This window comes from Rattus rattus, chromosome 2 (assembly GCF_011064425.1).
Source record: "Rattus rattus isolate New Zealand chromosome 2, Rrattus_CSIRO_v1, whole genome shotgun sequence".
Classification (NCBI taxonomy): Eukaryota; Metazoa; Chordata; class Mammalia; order Rodentia; family Muridae; genus Rattus; species Rattus rattus.
In genome coordinates this window covers 29,749,911-29,764,734 of record NC_046155.1, presented here as the reverse complement: position 1 = coordinate 29,764,734, position 14,824 = coordinate 29,749,911, and positions in this window count along the sequence as shown.

Below are 14,824 nucleotides of genomic sequence, written 5' to 3'. Positions count from 1 at the left end.
ACTCGGTATAAAGCACCACTACCTGGATCCTGAGAGGAGCTTAGAGATTCCTCCCCCTACAGGGGAGGGTCTGATGCTAACGTCCTGTTCCCTATTGGTTCTTCATTTGTCTGTAAAGAAAGCCTTGGGCAGAAGGTAGGGGTGGGGCTTTCAGGTCCGGGAGGCAGGAGAGGGACACCGGAAGAAGAGTTTTCTGCCTTGCTTTAGAGGAAGAAGAATGAAACAATCACATGAAGTCTGTGGCAGGGGTGCGGGTGAGGGTGGTGTGAGGGTGGGAGGAACTAGGGCCTGTGGCCACTAAAACATGCAGGCGGCCAAGGGTGGTTGGCAGGGGCTAGGTGGGCCTAGCCACTAAGTTTAGGGCAAGCAGAGAGACGGAGGTAATAAATTGCTAAGGGCACACTTTTCCAGGCGGAAGATGTCTGTGCCCAGTAATTGTGCCAAGAAGGCAAGTTGTAAAGGAACAGAGTGTGTGTCTTTTATCCATGGGTTCAAGGGTCTCTGGCGGGGCTGGTGACAGCAAAGGTGGTAACATTTAAAACTACACACGACATTCCCCTGTGGTCACCTGCTGCCAGCACATCATGACCAGGACATGTGGCTTTTCTTTTTGGGGGGGTTTCCTGTATATCTCTCCAGAGGAAATTCATAGGATCTATCTAAGAGAAGCAATTGTACCTTTACTGTGTACTAACGAAACAAAAGGATGAGGGCGGATGTGAAACTTGGTTTCAGTCAGCCAAAGAAATTCTGGAGTCAGGCAAGTCACATTACACCTGACTTCCAGACTCCTGATCGAAGGGGGAGGGGTGGTCCCACCGTTCACTGGTGGTTCGATGAGGCTCAAATGGAAGGATGTGTTCTCCGTGAGCATCTTGTACTCTTTCTCTACAAGATGGCAAACTCCCCACGAATCCCCATTTATTCCTCTCCAGAATACATCTGTCATAATAGCAACCGTAAGAACTGGAAGTTAACCTGACCTGAGACTTTCAGTTTTGTTTATCTCTTCTGTAAAAGCTTGGGTACGCATTCTAGAGCAAACAACCCAGATTCTCTCAGCGAACGAAAGCTAACCATTTAAGTAAGAGCAGTATGACCTGACAGCCTCTCCCAGCTAGAGCTGGCTCCTAAAGCGGTCAGATGTGCTCGTGGTTAGGGGTTTTTATTTGTTTGTTTTTTTTTTTTTTTTTTTTTTTTTGGTCGTAAGAGAAAACCAAAACACTGGGGATTTTAGAGCAGAAACACATTTTTGGTTAAAAACATAAAAATGCTTTTGGTTTAATATATGATAAAATATAGTTTTGTCCTATACAAGAAGAAGAATGTTCCAGGACGGAAGTAGAGAGTGGAGAGGTCAACACTAAGAGGCTGTTCCAAGAAGGCTTATAGAGATTAAGACTTAAGGAGACTGTGATGGAGTTGGCGCTAATTAAAAGTTATTAAAATGTTCCCGAGGCCAGCCGTGTGGTGGTGACGCACGCTTTTGATCCCAGCACTCAGGGTACAGAGACAGGCAGATCTCTGAGTTTGAGTCTGGCCTGATCTACGGAGTGAGTTCCGGGACAGCCAGTCTCAGAGGGGGATGGGTTTCCTGAAGCCATGGGGTGGGGAGAGAGCTCATAGGAAAAATGCTTGCTTTGTGCTAGTGAGGGCTTGAGTTCAAATCCCCAGAACTCACATAAAAACCGGACACTGTATGCAACACACTCCTGTAATCCTAGTAGACCTACAGCAAGACGGGAGGTTGGGACAGCGAATCCCTGAGGTCCACAATTGGGTGAGCATTAGTTAAAATGGAATCAATCAACCTGGGGCCTGTGCATGTTCGCACCCAAGCCTCACCAGTCTCAGCGCTCGCACTTTAGGGCAGCTCAGCATTTGCAAACTCCTAATTTTCAAGCAGTGTCAAGCAGTGCTGTAAAATTGGTCTTCAAGTCAAGGTAGACCTTAGAGAGCAGGGCTGTGGTTCTAAGAACAGAACAGGCAGGTTGGTGGAGCTCTGGAAGAGTTCTCACCTGGCATCCGTAAAGCCCTCGCTTGGGTCCCAGTGCCTCCTGTGCACACAAGTCTAAGAGAAATCACAATAGTGCTTCTTGGGGGTGAGAGCAGAGGCCACCTTCCAACATCCCCGTTGTCCACCCCTTGGGCTTCTGGGCTTCTTGGTGGTTGAGAGCTGCCAAAGGGGGGCTTACTCTGCAGTGAGTGGGTTCCGGACTCTGGAGGGAAGCACTGGCCGGCGGGCCCTGCTTCATGGGAAATGCGCCCTCCCAACTCTGCCCTTGACCGTCTGGAGTTCCCTGCACAATCAACCTTCAGCGCCAGCCATGCCAAACAGGAATAACAACTATTCCGCCTGGGAGTACAGGTGAAATGTGACATCTCCCGAGGTAGAGAATAGAGGAGTTTCCATCAACACAAGTCCCCCCTCCTTCCAGAGAGGGGGCGGCCATCCTATCAAGCAAAGTGATTAACTTTGAAGTAAAGGGATGGCAGAGTCCCCAGGACAGTGGCTGATTACTTTGGAGGATAACAGAGTAAATAAAGCTCATCCCTACCCATGGGAGCAGGGGTTCATCCGGTCCCTGGGAAATACAGTAATTACTCACTTGTGGGTAGAGTTTGCAGCGTTCCACAGGAGAATCAAGTCTCTGTGACCACAGGCTGTCTTGAGAGCCTCAAACCACCACTCCATACACACTTCATTGTGCTTCTACCTGTTCTTAATGATGATGTGGATAAAGACTGCTGTTATCTGCATTTTGGTCCCTTGTCTCTCCTACCTTTTCGACTGTTCTACTCTACTGCTTGCTTCACACAAGTGTGGCAAAGTAGAGGTGTAAATGTCACCATAGGGGCAAAGGCAGCAGGATTGAGAATTTGAAGCCAGACCAGACTATTTTGTGAGTTCCAGGCTAGCCTGGGCTATGTCATGAGTTTTCGTCTTAACAAAACAAAACAAAACACAATCAAAAAAGCTCAGCGTCTTTCTTCCCTGCCTTTAGCTTCATGGGAGTTCTATGTCCGTCACCACCAAAAAGCATGGCTTGGACCTGTTCAGGCCAGTTTCAGAGTACAACATGGCTCCTCTGTGTTTCCTGAACAAAGGTTTTGAGGGCCCGAGCAACAGAATTCTACCCATTCCCTCCCTCCTTCTGGAACTACCCTTAGGTAGCAGTGGTCTGATTGCTTCAGGCCCCTTGAGATGAGATGGCTTGGTGGGTCACGGCTCTTGCTGCCAAGTTTGATGATCTGGGTTTGATTCCCAGAAGCAGGAGGAGAGAATCATCTCCCATGAGCAGTTCCTTTGACCTCCACACCTTTGCTGTGGCCCACATGCAACCACACACATCCTGTGCACACAATAAATTGGTAAGCCTTTAAAAATAAATGCGGTTTTTAAAGAGGCCAGGACAGACACCAGTGTTTGCTGTTAGGGGAAATCGAAGAAAGCCAGGCTGAGTTGCTCCCTCCCTCTGTGAAGAGGGCCCCTGGCAGGAATAACAGGACGCTGCCAGCCACTCGAGAGGAGAAGGCTGAGAGAAGCTGAGAGGAGCCCACAGTCCTGAAGAGATTGACCAATCGACTGATCAGGGGTTTGTCCCGTGAGAGAGAAGACAGACATTACCGAAATAACTCTTCTCACGTTTCCCTGCTTGCTTCTGTCTTCCTCTTAACCCCAAGCCTAATAAAATTCCTTTTGGAGAGCATAGATAATTGTTGGATTCTCAGGGCTGGTTAGGTCAGGGACATGAAAAGTATAAAAATAAACAATGAATTTTAAAGATATTTTTAGGACCACAAAAAGCTAAAGAACCCCGAACATTGATTGACAAGAAGTACCAAGCTCCAGGTTCTAGGTCAAGTCTAAATGTCAAAGACCCTGTGCTGTGCCAAGAAAGGGACAAAGACAGGTAAGGACAGCCCTTGTTCCCGTTGACAGGAAGTCCATATAAGCCACCAGTGGGGTCAGGACGCTTCGTGGGCTCTGGAGGAAATCTAAAGGCTGGCATGCCCAATGTGATGTTTTGCATATGTTTGGCGCAGGGAGTGGCACTATTAGAAGGTGTGGCCTTGTTGGAGGAAGTGTGTCACTGTGGGGTGGGCTTGGAGACCCTCCTCCTAGCTGCCTGAGGATGCACAGTCCGTTCCTGGCTTCCTACGGATGAAGATATAGAACTCTCAGCTTCTCCCTCAACATGCCTACCTGGATGCGGCCATGCTTCTGCCTTGAGCCTTGATGATACTAGACAGAACCTCTGAACCTGTCAGCCAGCCTCAATTAAATGTTGTCCTTTATAAAACTTACATTGGTCATGGTGTCTGTTCACAGCAATAAGACCCTAACTGAGACACCAAGGAAGCCCTAATTTGTGATAGGCTATCAGAAAGAATGTGGTATTATTGATGTTATCTCTGGAAGAGCTGGGCTGACACTGGACAAGTATTTATGTACCTGTATGGCTTCCTGAAAGACAGATGGAGTTGAATAACCCATCCGTAAATGAATAAAAAGCCTCTTCAGGGGCAGGCCAAGACTTCTCAATACTCTCTCGAGGTGAACAGTGACAATTTCTCACAAAGATCAAATTTGGTCTCTCATGTGAGGAAGCGTGGACTCCCTACCCACCTCATGTCTGAATCTAAGCGGACGACTGAGCTGAGGACTCTAGGAGGAAGCTTTGGTACTATCCTACCTGTGTTTTTTCTTTTCTTTTCTTTTTTTTTTTTCGGAGCTGGGGACCGAACCCAGGGCCTTGCGCTTGCTAGGCAAGCACTCTACCACTGAGCTAAATCCCCAACCCCCCATCTGTGTTTTTTCTTTTCTTTTCTTTTTTTTTTTTTTTTTTTGGTAGGTATATATATATTTTTTTTATTATTATTAACTTGAGTATTTCTTATATACATTTCGAGTGTTATTCCCTTTCCCGGTTTCCGGGCAAACATCCCCCTCCCCCCTCCCCTTCCTTATGGGTGTTCCCCTCCCAACCCTCCCCCCATTGCTGCACTCTCCCCAACAGTCTAGTTCACTGGGGGCTCAGTCTTAGCAGGACCCAGGGCTTCCCCTTCCACTGGTGCTCTTACTAGGATATTCATTGCTACCTATGAGGTCAGAGTCCAGGGTCAGTCCATGTATAGTCTTTGGGTAGTGGCTTAGTCCCTGAAAGCTCTGGTTGGTTCTTTTCTTTTCTTTTTTTTTTCGAGCTGGGGACCCAACCCAGGGCCTTCAAGCTTGCTAGGCAAGCGCTCTACCACTGAGCTAAATCCCAACTCCCCTATCTGTGTTTTTTAACATGGGGTGTCCGACTTGTAGCAATTTTCCTTGATGCTGGAATGGGTATGTAGCTTTGGCTAGGGGCTGCCTCTTGGCCATGGTTTAGTTTAACCCCTATGGCTGCAGGGTTAGCCCCTGGTAGACAATAACCTTAGCTTCCATAGCTGCCTGTTAGGCCTCGTAGAGTGCATATGTCCAGAAAAGAGAGTTTTGGTCCACCTCAAGCTGGACCATAGGATTTCTGACAGTTAAGTAAATACTAGCTCTCCTCAGGAACTTGTGAAACAGCTTCCAATCCAGATGGTGCCATTTGCCTTGTCTCTGGCAGAAGGCACATACAATTCTCCATTGGCACACTCCTGTGGTTGTAGATGGGGTGGGGTGTGGGCTGTGGGGACAAGAACCGGGGGTGAACCACAACCCAGAGAACCACCTAGATCAGTGATAGCTGGTTATTGTTCCGTAGAATGTGGACTTACAGGAGTTGAATCTCCTGTTTTCCCAGCGTAGGGCTGAACCTGAGATGTGCATGTGGAAGTTTTGCTTTGCTAATGTCGTTGCCCAACTCATTTCAAAGAGAGCTCACTGCATGAGTCAAACACAGCAGAGTTACCAACTCGACGCCACTCACGTGCTGCCTGCCCACAGCTCCGGCACCCTCACCTTTAAGCCCTGAAAGATATACTCGATAAAAAATAAAATATTGCTCAGCCTGACCGTCAGGTTATAGACCGGATTCTTATCTCTAGACTGGGGAGAAAGCGAACTGATCAGATCACCATCTTCCGTGTAAGGGCATGTGCAATCGAGTCAAAAGCATCCCCACCTCTAATCGCTAGGACATCTGGAGTCTGACATTTGTTCCGGTGCCTGGGTCTGGGTTCGTAGCAGCAACAAATGCTTCGAGATGGTTTTGTCCCTCACCCAACTGGTTATACATACAGGGAATGCACTGGGATGCTTTGTGAGCTATATATAGCTGACAGACAGACAAACAGACAGACAGACACACACACACACACACACACACCCCTAGACTTTACGCTAGGGATAGGTAGATGAATTTATTCCTTCTGCCACAAATTCCTGAGGAATGTTGGCTTCTCTCTAACCTCCAGAAATCCTTCCAGAGTTATCTTAAGCTGAGCTTAGACTCAATTTTGGATCAAGTCAGTGGGTCTACCCTTCTGGGGGGAAATGGGGTGCCCCTTGGACCTGACAATGCTTTGTTCTGCTTCCTAAACAAAGCACAGTTTCTTTGCTGATGGGATTGCACTTCGGGATGACAATAAAAACAGACCCCCATTTATCATTCAGGCTTTTGCTTCTAATTCTCTAACCTTGGTGTCTCGGCCTAGCCGGAGCCCCACAACAATTACACTGACACCTAGTGAAGACTTACTGGTGTCTGGGAAGACAATGGTTCTAAAAACTGTAGGCTGTTATAGGTGTGTTCCAATTCCCTGTAATCCCAGCATGCAGGAGGAGTCTGAGGCAGAAGGATGGATTGTTCAAAGCCAAGTGGGGCTACAGAGAGAGAGTCTGCCTCAAAAGGAGAAAAACAACCACAGCCCTTCAGGCTCTGAATAAGCCACGTCCGTTGCTTTCTCTAAAGAATCAACTTCTGGGGCTGCAAAGGTGACTCAGGGAACTGCTGCTCTCCTGAGGCCCACAAGGCAGCTGACCTAGGGTACCCTGTGCTATTTTCTGGCCTCCTCGGGCATGAAGGCATACACACAGTGCCCAGACATACCTGCAGTCAAAACACCCATACTCATAGAGTGAAACGGAAGAAAAAGAATCGGCGTCCCGGCTGCTTGTTTTCCTTAAAAAGCAGAAGTCAGACTTCCCAACAGTACCTGGAGCTGCTGGAGAAGAGGCTTCAGCTACCGAAATGCAAGGGGCTTAGTAACATCAGTGGACGGCAGAGGTAGTTTTACTGAGCCTGAACTTGGGGAGTCGTCTGTCTCTGGAGCTCAGAAATCTTAAAATTCTATTTCCCACAGCCATCTGTGGGTCATGTGTAGCACATACATTCTGCTTGTTTTTATTTAGGGAGGGGCGTCCTATAGCACAGCCTGGCCTTGAACTCATGGGCAAGCCCAGGCTGACCATAAGTTGTTTACCCTCTTCCCTCTTCCTCCTGAATGCTAGGATCATAAGGCGTGCACCAGGGCCAGGTTTATGCAGTTCTGGTGGATCGAATCCAGGGTTTTGTACCTGCTAGGCAAATATACTACCACTGAGTTATTTATTTTTAATATCGAGATATTTTATATATAATCTATATTATTAATATCTAGATATCTAGTTATTAAAAATATCTAGATATTTCCGTATCTAGATCGTTGTGGGTTTTGTTTTTTTTTTTTTTTACGTTTTATGGAGTGTGAGGAAGTACATACCACAGCCCACAAATTCAGATCAGAGGATATCTTGTGGGAGTTGGTTCTCTCCTACCACACGGATTAAAGTCAGTGTTAGGGTTTAAATCTCCGCTCGAGCCCGGAAGAAGAGGAGAAGAGAGGAAAGGAGGCCGGGCATGGGCACGTCGGGGGAAGTGGGGGCGGGATGGGGAGAGAAGGGACAGGGACGAGCAAACAAGAGCGAAGAGAGCAAGAGGGAGAGGAGGGGGCAAGCAGCCCCCTTTATAGTCAGGCATAGCTGGCTGTTGCCAGGCAACTGACTATGGGGCGGAGCATACCTTGCTGTTCCCAGGTAGCTGTCGGGGGTGGAGCTTAGACAGAATAGCAACAGTCAGGTCATCATGCTTAGTGGCAAGTATTTTACTCCCTGAAACTGTGGGTTGGGGTGGAAGCCAAGAAAACTCACTTCAGAGATAGAAGTTTAAAAATGAAAGCTTTGTTTCCTTCTCCAGCAGGGAGGCGGCCAGTTCGGGACTTGAACCCTGTCCTGGAAGGGAGATTGTGTAACATTTATATAGGAGGGAGCACAAAACAAGGGGAGCAGGGTGGGCTGTTGCATTGACCAATCATATTTTGACACAAAGAGGTAAAGTAAGCAAGGCGGTTAACATCGGTGACTGGGCCTTATCCGGGTCATGGGGTTTCAGGGTCCTTGAGTCAGCTTTTGCAGTCAGGTCCTCTCCTGGACTCTGGTCCAGAATCTAGAAATGATAAGGGAACAAAGACGTGGGCAAGCTACACACAATTAAGTCAAGCCAGGCAACACATTCACTATTTGCGTCCCTTGGTTTAGATAACGGCACCTTCCCCCTTTACGGGTAAACAGACAAGCATGAAACACCCGAAGAAGCAGGACCGGCGTTGGTTCCGGGGTCTGGGAACGTGGACGCAGTTTGGCCCAGTCAGCGTGATGGAACTTGTCCCTGAGATGGCTGGACTCCAGAAACTGTCTCTTAATAAAACAAACATCATATCAAGACCTAGATTTCCATTTTTTTTTTCTTTTTGAAGGTGAAACCTACCTCGCTCGCACCCAATTAATCATATTAAAAGTGACCATTTGGAACGTTTCCATATTCTTCAAGCCTGGCACATCTATCTGGTTCCAAAAGCATTTTGTCATCTGAAAAACCCCTCAGACGTGTTAAGCAGTCCTTTCTGTCCTCTCTGCCTGCCAGTGCACCTCTGTGCCTTGCTCTGGGTGCCTCAGGGCCTCAGGGAAATGAAGACAGCGGGCTCTGGCTGTCTTCACCAGCGTCGTGTTTTCAAGGCCACAAGAGCAGGTAGTCACAGTTCAGTTGTCCTAAAGACAGGCTTTTATTGTGAATACGGTTTTGTCTTGCTCGTTTGTTTGTTGTGTGAGGAAGTACACACCACAGCTCACAAATAGAGATCAGAGGATATCTTGTGGGAGTTGGTTCTCTCCTACCACACGGCTGCCAGGGATTAAAGTCAGTGTTAGGGTTTAAATCTCCCCCTCACTCCAGGTTTCTCTGTGTAGCCCTGGCTATCCTGAAACTCACTCTGTAGACCAGGCTGGGCTTGAATTCAGAGCTCTACCTGCCTCTGCCTCCCCTGTGTTGGGATTGAAGGTGTACTCCACGCCACCACTCCTGGCTCTGAATACGGTTTGGTTTTGTTTTTTTAATTGAAGAAATTGAGACTTTATTCTTGGTACTTCTGGGTTTTTGCTTATCAATTACTGACGTAGAAAAAGGAACCGAGGCTTGAGATGACAGAGGAAAAGAGGTTTTACATCTTTATCCGGCTTTTCACCGAGGTGATAATGAGGAGGTGGAAGAAGTAAAGTGAGTGTGTGGGGAGGATTAAACTAGGCCATTAGAAATATTTAACAAGGAAAGATACATCTCGTTCCAAGTCACCTTTCCACAGATGTAGACTAGGTTGCTGTATAAAGACATAGTCATGCTTTTTGTCTGTTTCTTCTTTTTTTTTAATGTGTATGGATGCTTTGCTTGTACGTATGTTTGTGTGCTGTGTTTATGCTTGGTGCAAGAGGAGGCCAGGACAAGATGTCGGGTCCTCTGGATCTGGGGTTACAAGCAGTTGTAAGCAGCCCAAATGTGGGTGCTAGGAATAGAACTCAGATCGTCTGGAGGAGCCACAAGCTCTCTTAACCCCTGGACCCTCTCTCCAGAAGCCTAACCTTTTATCCACCTAGCCAACTACAGAGGGTTAACTGGATGACGGGAAAGCCGGTCTCTTCCCATTTTCATAATCCCATGCAGATGAAGGTCCACCCACTATGTAAATCCTGAAGTTAACCTGTAAGCCTAAGGATCTCATAACTCCCTGGAATGCTGGGAGTTGTAGTTCTTGGAAAATAACAAAGCCTCCTGGGAAAATATGGTTGCTTGTAACCCCCTTCAGAACATGTACTGAGGTGACTCAGCTAGGGATTGCAGGTAGTGGTCCTGGCCGAAGCCCATCCTGGTCAGTATTTAATTAAAAGGTTGCTTCAAAATTGACTCAAATGAGGGAACTAGTTTTTCCTCTGTGAATCTCAGGATTAATGCCTCCCCCAGAAGAATACCAATAGATATAATGAACTTTGGTCATGAATGTGGTCAAGGGTCTTAGAAAAATCCTATTAGCCTTAATTCTCCCGTGGGGGAAATGGCAGCACAGCCTGGGGAGGTAATGAATTCTCAGAAGTTCCTCAACATAGATGTGAATACAGTTCAAGTGACTCTGTTTTGCACACGTGTGGCAAGGTGCTCCAAGTTCTCCAGGCATAGAGGGTGGGCAGAAAGGGAAGAAGTCACACTTTAGGCTCGACATTCATGGAGCTCAAGGAGGGCCACTTTCTTCCAGCACAGTTGGCCTCTACGAACTCTTAGACATGTGGCCCAGTCTTGGAAGACAGTTGAGGACACCATGGCTGACCGTTTTAGTTTAAGTAAGTGGCACAATCTGCAGACCCCCACCTGCCCCTGAGTCTAATGCAGTGTGTGAGACACGGGACCCTACCAGGTCGTTCTCCTGTTCCTGCTTCTGGTAGCTCACTCTGGGAGAGACTTTCATGCAAGGTCTGTTGTTGCTGCCTCCTTCTTGGGAACATCTTGGAAACCCAGCAGCTGCAGAGGCTATTTTGGGTCCAGCTTGATCTAGAGAAGGTCATTGCTCACAGGGCAAGTGAGATTTGCCCAGGACAGATTTTGTGAGATTATGGGGAGCCTGGTATTCTGGGCGAGCACTTGTAGATGTGCTGAGCTCTGGCAAGAGCACACGTCATGAATATTTAAGTAGACTTGAACAGTCCGTTTTCAACACGGAGCAAATTCGGTTAAGTCAGTGTTCTCAGCCTCCAAACTGCCGAGTCATGCACTCCTGGTGTCAAGTCACCTGCCTGGCCTAAGGAAGCCCCTGGAAAAATACAAACAAGCGACGGCCACGTGGCCCTCAGATAAACGCCCCAAGGTGTTTATTTTGCTGGGTTCCTTTCTAATAGACTAGGAGGGATCGAAGAGAAGAACCTAGAATCTAGAGGCAATTAAAGTCACTAATTCTCTCAGGCCAAGGGCAGAATTTAAAGAAGTGAAAAGGCCCTCAAATTATTTTATTGGTTCAGCAAGGAGTTATTGACATTTTAAACTTTTTAGTTTAGAAATGTGCTTGGGCCCTGGGATGGTGGGGGATTTGCTTAATGTGGATCATGGTTTGATCCTAACACTGCCAGAATCAAAAAAGAGAAAAGGACAGGAAAAGAGAGAGAAGGCTGGGCCAGGTGTCTCCACCTGTAATTTCAGCATCAGGAGCCAGAGGCAGGAAGAGTGTTGTGAAGACAAGGGTGGCCTGCATACCCAGACCTTACCTTAAACAACAGAACAAAGAGAGAGAGAGAGAGAGAGAGAGAGAGAGAGAGAGAGAGAGAGAGAGAGAGAGAGAGAGAGAGAGAGAGAGAGAGAGACAGAGAGAGAGAGAGAGAGAGAGAGAGAGAAGACAAACAGAAATACTTGACTACTACAAGCCAGTTAGCCTTTTGATGATTTTATTCCTTACTAGATCCCATCCATGCTGTAATTAATTATAAGCTATCTTCCTGAGAATCGAGAGGACAGTGCTCCCCCTAAGCTTCTGAACACAGAACCCGAGAGAAGATGGAAAATAGAGAAGGGAAAAGCAGCAAGAGTGAACCGTTTATTGTACCGGGGCGGGAGTGCTCCCACCACTGTTCTGATGTCTACTCTTTCTCTCTGAATGTTTGCAATGTGAACATTCCTTCCCGACAGACTTGGCCACATTGTTTCAAATTTACGCATTCCAGACTCTTGACTACTCTGACTTACTTGACCTTTCTTTTCTCTTTTACATGCGAAATCACTTTTCTATTTTAAATGTTTTGCAGTGCTGGGCCCTCTCTCTACCTTTCTTTCCCTCTCCCCTCCCACCTTTTCTTCCTTGGAGACAGGTTTCTCTCTGTAGCCCAGGCTGGCCTGAAAGTTACTATATAGGAACATGAGATAATCCCACACGGGATTATCATCCTAATGAAACTGCCGTACAGGACTCATTTCTCAAAGAAGGCAAGTTTTCACAGATCTCTATCAAAAACTGTGAGTTTTTGTTTGTTTAAGGCTCCTGGTATATCTTGAATAATTACTTTTCCTGAGAGTTATTCCAAAATATATCTTACCAGTACCAGGGCCATGTAAGTTCTACTAATGAAACTTGTAAGTGCCCATTATTTAAAAAAATAACCATCTCGGGGTTGGGGATTTAGCTCAGTGGTAGAGCGCTTGCCTAGCAATCACAAGGCCCTGGGTTCGGTCCCCAGCTCCGAAAAAAGAAAAAAAAAATAACCGTCTCAATGTAAGTTACATTTCTACATCCATTCCTTTGATACTAAGCATGGACAGCACATACATATTTACCTTAAACTCTTTCTTCCTGATCTCATCCACAACACATACAGGTAAGACCTGTGAACCTTTGGGTTTAATTCTGTCCTATCACTTGCCTTCTATGGCCTCTTCCGCGCGCGCATGTGTGTGTGTGTGTGTGTATGTGTGTGTGTGTGTGTGTGTGTGTGTGCCTTTCTTTCTCAGACCGGGTCTCACAGTGCACTTGGAGCTCACTGAAAGCTCAGCCAGTGCCAGCAAGCCCCAGCAAGTCCCACTGCCACAGGGATTAGAGGCCACTCTGTGCCTGCCTGTTGGTGGCTTCTGCAGGGCTAAGCTCAGGTCCCAAGCCATCTCCTAAACCCTCTCTTTTTTTTTTTTTTTTTCTTTTTTTGGTGACTGTTTTTGATGTGTACAAGTTTTTAATTTTGTGAAGTCAGAATGTGATGTCCCTGTTTTGTGTCACGTTTCTTCTTGGGTTAGAATCTCTGTGCATGTCAAGCTTTAGTCTTTAGAATCCTGTTCATCTGTATTGTCTCACTTGGCCTTCCTTATCTGAGCTGATGTCACTTCCTTCTAACTTTGTCTGATTTAAAAAGTTGCTGGGCCGGGGACGTGACTCAGTGGGTAGAGAGCTTACATAAAAGGTTCAAAGCCTCAGGGTTGCATAAAACAGGCAAGATGGCACATGCACCGTCCTTTTGGACGCTATGGATGGGGGGAGTCAGAGTTCAAGGTCACAGCTGGCTAGTTTGACAGCTGTCTGGCATACAAGAGACAGAGTAGAGAACCAAATCCATGATACATCAGTCCAACTTCTGGTACCCTTCTGCCGCAGACAGCCAGGCTCCTGCCTGCATTTGGGAATCCTCTTTGGTTTTCTTTCTTTCTTTCTTTTTTTTTTTTTAAAGATTTATTCATTTATTATATATAAGTACACTGTAGCTGTCTTCAGATACACCAGAAGAGGGCGTCAGATCCCATTACAGATGGTTGTGAGCCACCATGTGGTTGCTGGGATTTGAACTCAGGACCTCTGGAAGAGCAGTTAATGTTCTTAACCACTGAGCTATCTCTCCAGCCCCCTCTTTGATTTTCTAATCCTTTTCACTCACTCAGTTTCTTAGCTTTGATGTCAGCTTCTGTCTTTTACAACTGGTTTGGACTGGCTTGGCACCTTCCTGGCGTTTAACAGTGAGGTAACATAAGGTAATGGCATTCTTTTGTCAGCTTGCCCTCCTCACAGGAAGCAGGCCAGTGAACTGTGCTGCTCTCCTCAGGCAATGCCGGCTCTGAGAGAGCCCGTGTGGAGCAGCGAGTCACCTGTGTGACAGTGCGCAGGTCTGCCCTCCTCTGTCTCGAAAGTTACTGGGCAACAAGAAAAAGAGAGCAAGAAAGAAGGGCTTTGGACCATCTCTGTGCTTGTTGGTCAGGCCTAACTCTGTTCCCCACAAGGACATAGAAGAAAAAACTTGTCTGCCAAGAGAGATGAACTGACTCAGGCCTAGTGATCAACTGTGGGTTCCCAAGCCAGGTAAGGGATGGTGGAGCATTGCCCAGATCCCAGACATCTCTCAGAGAGCACAGCAGGAGTGGGGTTTCTCCCTACCCAATCAGGCTTGGGCCTACTCAACTCCATAAAGACAAAGGCCTCATCATGATAAAGGCAGTCAGGCTTCTGTTTCCCGGCCAGAGAACTGGCTTCTCAGAACTCCTGTGAGGGCGGTCTGCTAATCTAGCCGATAGATTGGAAGGCCCCTGACCCTAGTGTAGCATTTCCTATCTTGTCATTTTGTCCTTCCTGCCCCACTGACTCCAGCTATAGAGGCTAGCCCCACTATCTTACAAACGAGCTGTCCTCTGAACGGTCTCCCAGGTTGGGTCATTCAGACCCACCGTACTCACGGCAGCCTGAGGCCTTGCTTCCCAGCTCCTTCCCATCCTAAGACTGCTGGTGCCCGATGGCCAGTGAAGAACAGAGAAGTCACAATCAACAGCCTATGGGTTAGGGTCGGCAGCATAGCTGGCTGGCATGGCTTATCCTCACCATCATTCAACATGCGGTTTTTCACTCGCTGGAGTCTTTCTCCACAGAAACAAAACCACAGGTCAAAGTAGCCTCTGGTACTCCACAGGCCAGATGTCACTGAAGTCAAAGCTGTTGACTCCAGCTAGCCCTGTATCCTCCGTATAGCTGTGTAGGGGTGGGCTAGCTTTGTGTAAAGGATAGGGATGGTCAGTCCAAATCTAGGTTCAGGGTT